We start from the raw sequence: 10,380 nt of genomic DNA, 5'->3' as shown, positions 1-10,380 counted from the left end.
GGGCCAGCTTTACAAGGGCGGGGTCATCTCCTCTCCCTCGCTGCCATTGCCTTCCCTGGCCCTGAATAGGGTCAGGTACCCATTCCAGCTGGGTGGATAGTCATTTCTATAATATAGTCACACAACTATACTTGTTGATACATATATACGTGGTTAAACTTGCATTAATTTTTTGTCCGGTCAGTTGCCAAAGAATGGGACAGTGCTCAGTCATGAAGTAACTGCTTCTGTATGTTATTATTTATATCGCTCTACATGGCAATAGACGACGTTCGAAAATAAATCTGTCGGGTTTTAATTGGTTGTGAAAATGTGAATGTCCTTGCTTTATAGGGACAAATACATTTACACGTGCTCCTTGTCCACGTGTTTCCGACACACCCCTCGCTAGTGATTGGCCTGTGGAATGTTTGTCCGACACACCCCTCGCTAGTGATTGGCCTGTGGAATGTTTGTCCGACACACACCTCGCTAGTGATTGACCTGTGGAATGTTTGTCCGACACACCCCTCGCTAGTGATTGGCCTGTGGAATGTTTGTCCGACACACCCCTCGCTAGTGATTGGCCTGTGGAATGTTTGTCCGACACATCCTTCGCTAGTGATTGGCCTGTGGAATGTTTGTCCGACACACCCCTCGCTAGTGATTGGCCTGTGGAATGTTTTTCCGACACACCCCTCGCTAGTGATTGGCCTGTGGAATGTTTGTCCGACACACCCCTCGCTAGTGATTGGCCTGTGGAATGTTTGTCCGACACACCCCTCGCTAATGATTGGCCTGTGGAATCTTTGTCCGACACACCCCTCGCTAGTGATTGGCCTGTGGAATGTTTGTCCCCGTAAAAGTAAAGCGCATTCACTCTTTCACAAACCAAAAACAAGTCGCGTAAGGCGAAAATACAATATTTAGTCAAGTAGCTGCCATTTTTCAGCAAGACCGTATACTCGTAGCATCGTCAGTCCACCGCTCATGGCAAAGGCAGTGAAATTGACAAGAAGAGCGGGGTAGTAGTTGCGCTAAGAAGGATAGCACGCTTTTCTGTACCTCTCTTTGTTTTAACTTTCTGAGCGTGTTTTTAATCCAAACATATCATATCTATATGTTTTTGGAATCAGGAACCGACACGGAATAAGATGAAAGTGTTTTTAAATTGATTTGGACAATTTAATTTTGATAATAATTTTTATATATTTAATTTTCAGAGCTTGTTTTTAATCCGAATATAACATATTTATATGTTTTTGGAATCAGCAAATGATGGAGAATAAGATAAACGTAAATTTGGATCGTTTTATAAATTTTTATTTTTTTTTACAATTTTCAGATTTTTAATGACCAAAGTCATTAATTAATTTTTAAGCCACCAAGCTGAAATGCAATACCAAACCCCGGGCTTCGTCGAAGATTACTTGACCAAAATTTCAACCAATTTGGTTGAAAAATGAGGGCGTGACAGTGCCGCCTCAACTTTCACGAAAAGCCGGATATGACGTCATCAAAGACATTTATCAAAAAAATGAAAAAAACGTATGGGGATTTCATACCCAGGAACTCTCATGTCAAATTTCATAAAGATCGGTCCAGTAGTTTAGTCTGAATCGCTCTACACACACACACAGACACACACACACACACACACACACACACACACATACACCACGACCCTCGTCTCGATTCCCCCCTCTACGTTAAAATATTTAGTCAAAACTTGACTAAATATAAAAACCGACAGGGTTCTCTTCGGAATTCGTCTAATGTAAACGTCATTTGCTTAGTTAAAAACACGTAATAACAAGTAATATTATAAATAATAAAAATAATAAAAAAAGTAACACCGGGAACATTTGTTTTTGTCAGATACTTAAGATCATATTCTGGCCTGTACCCCGGGTTTAACTTGTCCTTTCAATATTGCAAACACAAACGAAATCAAAACTTGACTAAATGTAAAAAGCACCAACAAAAACACAATCAATATGAGACGAATTTCATTGCCAGATTGTGCCTGAGTTGTCCAAAATAATGTACATACACAAGAATAGCCCATACGCATGTCGATCGTTGCTGACTTCAGGCATCCATATGATAAATCAAAACTTGACTAAATATAAAAAGAGACACACATACTTGTTTAAATGTAAGAAACATTGGTGAACAAATGTATGATTAATACCACAACTCACCTAATACGTTTCATTAGAACAGGCTACCCTGATATTTAAACAGCTTAATGTAACAACGCTAAAACGTACAACAGTACTACTATTCGTCGGTATTGTTCTAAGTTCACAATGAGTAGAAACCTCATTTTTTTTACCCAGCTGAATTTTAAGCCACATGCATTTACATACCTCTCGAAAGAAATGAAAAATCTGGTGACCTTTGCCCAGGAAATTGACCACGCCTAAAAGAATTATCCGAAAATAACGGGGAAAAACATGGACAGAAAGAGAGGGAGTTTGCAAATATAAGACGTATACGTTGTCTGGTCTGAATGTGCGTGCAGATTTTCTGTGCACGGTTTGACGACTCATGAATTGCAAATTGGGCGTGCTGTGATGCTAAGTGTAACGAATATGAATAACAGACTATACATGTTGCATTGGAAAGATGCAGTGCCTTACTGGGAGAGAGAGACAGAGAGAGAGAGAGAGAGAGAGAGAGAGAGAGAGAGAGAGAGAGAGAGAGAGAGAGACAGACAGACAGACAAGACAGACAGACAGACAGACAGACAAGACAGCCAGACAGGCAGACAGAGAGACACAGAGACACAAAGACACAAAGAGAGAGAGAGAGAGAGAGAGAGAGAGAGAGAGAGAGAGACAGACAGACAGACAGACTAGACAGACAGACAGACAGACAGAGAGACAGACACATAGTCTTACCGGCAGAAACAAAATAGTGCTTTCGCAGGGTTTGTTTGTGGAACATTTACCTCTTTTCTTTGTTTTGCTTACAGCTGCACCAACAAAACATAAGTTTTAATACAATCGCAATGTTCTGCCATTTGATGCACGAAGGGGTCAACATACGATTGGAAATGGTAATTTGTCGCGCGTCCTGTTAACAACAGCTTGGGTCAACTGATAACACACATGATGGAATTGTACTGCAGATTATTTTCCCGCTGAGTGACGTTCCCAGGTGCGAGTCGTATTGATCTCTGCAGACTGTCGCGCCAGAGTACTGTCTCGAAACTAACGCGATAGTCGGACAGAGTTGCGCCCCTGGAGCGGCAGGTAGTTCCGGTTTGTGTTTGCAAAATGGAACCGCTTGACAATCCGCCCTTCAACTTCTTTACTCGCGTAGTTTGAACAGCAGACACAGTAACGTTTCCCTCCACCACTAATCTTCTCTCGTTCAGCCAATTTGGACGTACACAAAACAACCGGAACTACCCGCCGACAGCGCCGCGGGCTATGTCAGGGATGGACAACTCTTATCATGCACTTTCGTGTTGATACAATGCTATAGTATCACGTACGGGATGTAGAGTCTGAGTTATTTGGTTTCTGAAAGACGAACTAACGCAGGTATCACACGTCAGTATCTTCTTCTTCTTCTTCTTCTTCTTCTTCTTCTTCTTCTTCTTCTTCTTCTTCGTTCATGGGCTGAAACTCCCACGTTCACTCATGTTTTTGCATGAGAGGGTTTTTACGTGTATGACCGTTTTTACCCCGCCATTCAGGCAGCATACGCCGATTTCGGGGGAAGCATACTGGGTATTTTCGTGTTTCTATAACCCACCGAATTCTGACATGGATTACAGGATCTTTTCCGTGCGCACTTGGTCTTGTGCTTGCGTGGACACACGAAGGGGATTAAGGCACTAGCAGGTCTGCACATAAGTTGACCTGGGTGATCGGAAAAAATACAAGTCAGTATCAGTACCAGTAAAGTCGAAGCTGCCCTGCGACCACCTGCCCACAACGACCAACCCAACGAGATTCCTTTTGTTCTATATAATACACCTTTTATAGCGACCACCTGTCAATACCGACCATTTTAGTCGGTCCCTTAGCTGGTCGTTATAGACAGATCGCCTGTATGTCTTGTTAATAACGAATCCTGGCACTGGTCCTAAATCAGTCACACTCTTACACCAAGCAGTCGGGCCCGGTGTACACCACGGCGACAACACAGTCAAACAAAATGACAGTGCCGCGCGTTTCAACTACTTTAAATAAAATCCGATATGACGTCATTAAAGATATTTATCGAAAAAAGTCTTGGGGTATCATCTCAAAACATTTGTGTGTACTTTTTTGTGTTAAATCGATGCTGTAGTTTTGTAAAAATTGCTACACACACACACACACACACACACACACACACACACACACACACACACACACACACACACACACACACCATTACCCTTGTCTCGATTCTCAGACAAATGCAAAATCTGCTGGTATGTATACTATAGTATGCATGGTTTCCTACGTTTTGATGTTTTACGAACAGTACAGCTTAAAGGCACAGTAAGCCTCTCGCAAACCATCACATATACTGTTAGGCTTTTACACACAGTACAAACACCATTTCATTTAAACACTCACCAATTGAGAACATCCTAGGTGCCCTCCGTAAAGAGCGAACAATTTTCAAAGAATTTATTTTTGCGTGGTTTATCTTACCCCTGAGCCATCGTGAACCCGTGTGATCCAGTTTTCCCTTTTCACAATGCAGTCGTCATAGTTAGTCATTTGAATGCGACTCGACGTGAGCTTATCTACAATAGCACGTTTTTTTTATGCACGAAACAACGGCTGTGGTTCACAAGAACTCTAGCGATGGCTTTTGACTGTTGAGAGGAACGGCGATTTGCACTGATAAACCGGCCGTCGTCTGCTACGACCCTTGCGTGACCCTGCTTCCGGGCTTTTCTTTTTTTAAACTTTCACAACTTCGAATTGTTCTGATCTTGTCTTGATGAAAAACGAATTCTTTTATGATTAAAGAATGTTTGTGTAACAAGCTGTCAATTTATTATTTAGATTTTAAAAGTTAGGTCTAGCGCAAAAACGAGGCGCCGTTGTTGTTAAACGGAACAAGTCTACGAAAATAAATTCTTTGAAAATGTCTCACGCTCGACAGAAAGCAGCCAGGATGTTCCCGTTCGGTCAGCGTTCAAATGGAAGTATGCTTGTACTGTATTTAGACGCTCGGGGAGCTCTGTGATGGTTTACGGGAGGCTTACTGTGCCTTTAAAGGCACAGTAAGCCTCCCGTAAACCATCACATATACTGTTAGGCTTTTACACACTGTACAACCACCCTTTCATTTAAACACTCACCGCTTGAAAACATCCTAGGTGCCCTCCGTAAAGAGCGAGCATTTTTCAAAGAATTTATTTTTGCGTGGTTTATCTTAGGCCAAAAAAAAAAAAATTGTCTGTTTCTGGTCACCCGACCGACCCTAAATTTCGGCGCCGACCCTAAACTTTTTTTTTCCAAACTCAAAAATGTTTTTGTTTTTTTTGGTAGTAAAGGACAGGGTGAGAAAATGAACAACAAAAACGTGTGAAAACGAAAGTCCGCTGACGATTTGTAAATGTGTTGAGTGTCTTGTCTCTATGTATAGTGAATCCAGTCTCTTTGCGCGATTTTTAAAGTTAGTTTTATTGGTCTACATTTGGGGTAAACAAAAAAAACAAAAACAAAAACAAAAAAATCCCGACCTACCGACCCTATTTTTTTTAGCCATGTTACCAGAAACAGACAATTTTTTTTTTTGGCCTTACCCCTGAGCCATCGTGAACCCGTGTGATACAGTTTCCCTTTTTCACAATGTTGTCGTCAGTTTGTAATTCGCTGTGAGCTTATCTGCAATAGCACGTTATTATGTACCTCTGACTATGCACGAAACAAACGGCTGTGGTTCACAAGAACTCTAGCGATGGCTTTTGACTGTTCAGAGGAACTGGCGATATGCATAAACCGTCGTCTGCTACGAGAACCACGACCTTGCGTGACCCTGCTTCCGGGCTTTTCTTTTTTCAAACTTTCAAAACTTCGAATTGTACTGATCTTGTCTTGATGAAAAAGGAATTCTTTTATGATTTAAGAATGTTTGTGTAACAAGCTGTCAATTTATTATTTAGATTTTAAAAGTTAGGTCTAGCGCCAAAACGCACCACGGTCCGATTGTGTGAGGAGACAATCCGCAAAATTAATTCTTTGAAAATTGCTCGCTCTTTACGTAGGGCACCTAGGATGTTCCCGTTCGGTGAGCGTTCAAATGGAAGGGTGTTTGCACTGTGTGTAAAAGCCTGGCTTTCTCTGTGATGGTTTACGGGAGGCTTACTGTGCCTTTAACACGTTCCTACCTAAATGTAACTTTAACCATCAATATTTGCAGTGTTCCCTATCAGACAGTGCATTCTACACACGGTAAATCAATCTTGCAGAAGAACAAGCTGCACAGTCTAAACTCTACACTAAATAATAGCAACAGAAGCACACATGGTACACGCTTAATAGCAGTCACCATGTGTGCTTTTTTTACAAGTAGAATAATATAGTTTCTCACACAGTGTGCATAACTGCATGGTTACAACAACAAAAAAAGGTTCACATTGGAGCACTTCTAGTTTATTTAGAGTGTACAGTCTGTTTTTTTCTTCCTCAGAAATCGCGGGTAAAATGTTGAAATAGGTTCGCACAATGAATGTTAAGGCGATGTGAGGCACTAAAATCACCAAACTTAAACTTGGAGAATACATGGAATAACTTAGTTTTCTGGGTAGTTATTGAAGTGACTTTTGACAAAATAGTAAAATATGTGAATACTACAGGACATAGACTGCCGTTGCTATGGAAACTGGCTTAAACAGCGCCATATTGGATTTCTAGGAAACGGTTTTACAGCAACATCATACATCAGAAATGCTTAATATGTGGCACAAAGATATACATGGTTTTTATCTACAATCATATAGAACGATTTTTTTGAGAAAAGACTACAGTTAAATTTATATTAATTGTGACCCTCCACCACGGAATGAGTCGCATGTCACCTTTGCATGATTTTCATATTTTTACATTTTCCAAAGGAGTTTTTCCTGCTCTATCCAGTGGTGAAACCCGTTTTAGAAAAGAGCAAAAACTGTTTGAGTTATAAGCCTGTGACTAAGGTGACCCTCACACTGTTACCAGACACTCCCCGAACTTATATTAAGCCTAGCGTAGAACCGCGCTAGGTGACATGCGACTCATTTCGTGGTGGAGGGTCACAATTTTTAAATAATAATTTATTCCATGTATTCTCCAAGTTTAATTTTAGTGCCACACATCGCCTTAAGATTGCAGTATAGACAGGCCCATGAAGACAGGTAGAGATCAATACAGACAATATGCGTCGCGTGCACACGCACGTGCTAACATGTCACCAGTATATTCATCCTCTGACACATGTACTTTGCGATATATAGAATCAAACAACAAGAAAGGTAGGTTGTTGGAACATTTGTTATTGACAAAACAATACATTCACAGATATTTCGACCCAACGGTCTTTTAAGTGAACAGACAAACAAATATTCACACAAAACTTATCTTGATAGTTCTATCAGTTTACGTCCATTCGTCAGGAAGCCGAGCGAATGAATGAATATATGTGACCCTCCTCCACGGAATAAGTTGCATGTCACCTTTGCATGATGTTCATATGTTTACATTTTCCTAAAGAGTTTTTTATGCTCTATCCAGTGGTGAAAACCGTTTTAAAAAAAAGCAAAAACTTGTGTTTGAGTTATAAGCGTGTAACTAAGGTGACCCTCACACTGTTACCAGACACTCCCCGGACTTATATTAAGCCTAGCGCAGAACCGCGCGAGGTGACATGCGACTCATTTCGTGGTGGAGGGTCACATATTTGTGTGAATATTTGTTTGTCTGTTCACTTCAAAGACCGTTGTGTCGAAATATCTGTGAATGTATTGTTTTGTCAATAACACACGTTCCAACAACCTACCTTTCTTGTTTTTTGATTCTGAATTTTGGAACGTTGCCAGTCTCTTTGTTTTTGGCTTTGCGATATGTATAAATTGTGTCACGGTGTAGCGCACGTAACCATGAGACAGGTCCCCCGATCAGATCACTGTATTTCCTAAGGGAAATTGTTTCTTGTTGTTTCTTTCCTTGCGAACTATCATTCTGATATCTAGGCACCTTGTTATCTTTAATTCAATTCAAAATAATCATTTTTGATTTTGGGGCCATATTTCCGCTTTTGTTCACCAGTTTTGGAAAATAACTCTCATATGATATAGTCGCCAGCCCGCACACACACAAAGGCGCCTTAACTTGTCCAGAATTGTTGCTTGTGTGGATGATATACTTATTTTTTGTATTCATTTATTTAAAATTTCATCTTAATTGTGCATTTTTTTTGGTTTTAATCCAGCATCCATATGCAGAATAAAGGATAGTCTTTCAAAACAAGGTGAAGCACAATCACAATCTAATTATTCATGTCAAGTGTGTATGTGTGTGTGTGTGTGTGTGTTTGTGTGTGTGTGTGTCTGTGTGTTTGTGTGTGTGAGTGTGTGTTTGTGTGTGTGTGTGTGTCTGTGTGTGTTTGTGTGTCTGTGTGTGCGTGTCTGTGTGTGTGTCTGTGTGTAAAGAGTATGGGCAGTTGTGTTCCGAATTGTTACTCGTGCTTGTGTCGTAGAGATACAATTACTAGTGCTGCTAGATCTGCAGTAAAACTTCAACAAACAATGAAACGTCGTTCTACCTGCAACAGCGCCGAGTCGTTCTGGAACGGAGAAAGCACTCCACAGGAGATCACAAAGAATTTGAAAAGTCTTTACCCCCCCTGTCTTGAATAAACAGGAAAGGGCCAAACTATCCAGTATCAACTGAACTTACAAAGTCTCCACTCTCCTGCCTTGGGAGGCGGGAAAGGAACAAGCTATCTCGTCAACCACTTGAAAAACTTCACAGCTTTTGTCAGTAGTGCAAAAACCCAAACAGAACTAGAAAATGTACAGCACAGTAGTAGTGAATGATCACCCTGGCATTACCTAAGTACTGGTATCACTCTCTGATCAAGGTCCGATCGTTTGATAATCACCTCGTCAACAAACTCCGCCGCTGCCATCACACAAAAGTGAACCACACTGAAACCACGCTCCGCTCTTCCTCTCTCTCCTTCTCTCTCTCATACGCGCCGCGCATACAGGAAGCGGGGCCGCGCGCGCGCGTTGAGACCGTCTGCGCATGTCAGCACGTGCCTTCTAGCCAGTCGCGCGCGTGCGGTATGCACGGGGGGTAAACCTGTGAGGATGGATGCGCGCGTGAACGAATTGATGATCAACATGACAGGAGTTTGGAAGATAAAGCGAAGAACGAAAGACTGACACAACAAGAGATTTGCGCGGTGAAGTTTACGATTGCGAAGAAGTATTGAAAGGGATGAGAAATACGTGATGAATGCGTTGTAATCTCGCGTCGTCCGAGGCCGTGATTACCTGTGATTTCGACCGAGACTATAGAACTGACTGTCCGCCGTTTCTCAGACACGAGATTTGATGAGTAGCGCTTCCTTGGTACTTTTCGCCGCGAGGAAGAAGCATGTCCTGGGTACTTCTCGCCGCGAGGAAGGTTAGGTTTATTCTCATTTTCATTGTCATTATTTAATTGTCCCATCACTGGAAAATTCGGGTCGCCATTGGGATGCTACCAAAGTGTGCTCGTGGTTAGGTGTAATCAGCCATATAAACTTATGGCAGAATGAGCGAGGTCACATTTACGTGGCACATGGGTGACACAAGGATGGAACGTGGATACCGTCTCTAAGTGAGCACGTAAAATTGACCCATGTCCGTCCCGGCCCGGATTCGAACCTGTGACCCGCGGATCACAAATCCAGTGCTCTGCCAACTGAGCTACCGGGCGCTAGTAAGCCTTGGGGTTACATACTACGCGAGAATAATGCCAGCTGCAATCCTGCCAATCCGATTGGCTCTTGATGTCTGTTTATACCGAGAGTGCAGACCTCTCTTCCGGTATCAACCAACGGTATTTAATTATTGCCTAGCTAGTGACAACATCGTTTCATAAACACTGACCTCGCTGTTTTGCAAGGCGAGAGGTTAGCCGCAAGCATGTCTTGCCTCCATAAAACGGGCGTCTGATCGGTTCAGTGTGAACAGCCTTACATTTCTCAATGTGCGATTGCAAGAAGCTGCATCTATACGAGAGGAAGCAACGCTTCTTTGCAAGAGTGACTTCATGAAAATCGATGACTGAAAATTGAAAGGGATTGAACGTACAAGTTACACAGTACAGATTTAAGGTGGTAAAATCGACCTGAATTTTGATTCAACATCCATGCGTTTTTTCCCTTTTTCCCAATGGATCAACAAGAATG

General features: G+C 41.9%; 1 long non-coding RNA gene across 1 annotated transcript in view; it reads right to left on the bottom strand.

The window, feature by feature from the left end:
* LOC138977996 (uncharacterized) overlaps positions 1 to 9,132 on the bottom strand; it is a 95,804-nt gene extending 86,672 nt beyond the window's left edge. The window contains exon 1 of the long non-coding RNA XR_011459555.1: positions 8,743 to 9,132. This is a non-coding gene — a long non-coding RNA (uncharacterized lncRNA). The remainder of the gene's footprint in view (positions 1 to 8,742) is intronic.
* Positions 9,133 to 10,380: the final 1,248 nt, after the last annotated feature.

The sequence above is a fragment of the Littorina saxatilis genome, linkage group LG10 (genome assembly GCF_037325665.1).
Source record: "Littorina saxatilis isolate snail1 linkage group LG10, US_GU_Lsax_2.0, whole genome shotgun sequence".
Classification (NCBI taxonomy): domain Eukaryota; kingdom Metazoa; phylum Mollusca; class Gastropoda; order Littorinimorpha; family Littorinidae; genus Littorina; species Littorina saxatilis.
Note: the sequence above shows the minus strand (reverse complement) of the source record. Positions and strands in the feature narration are given on the sequence as shown.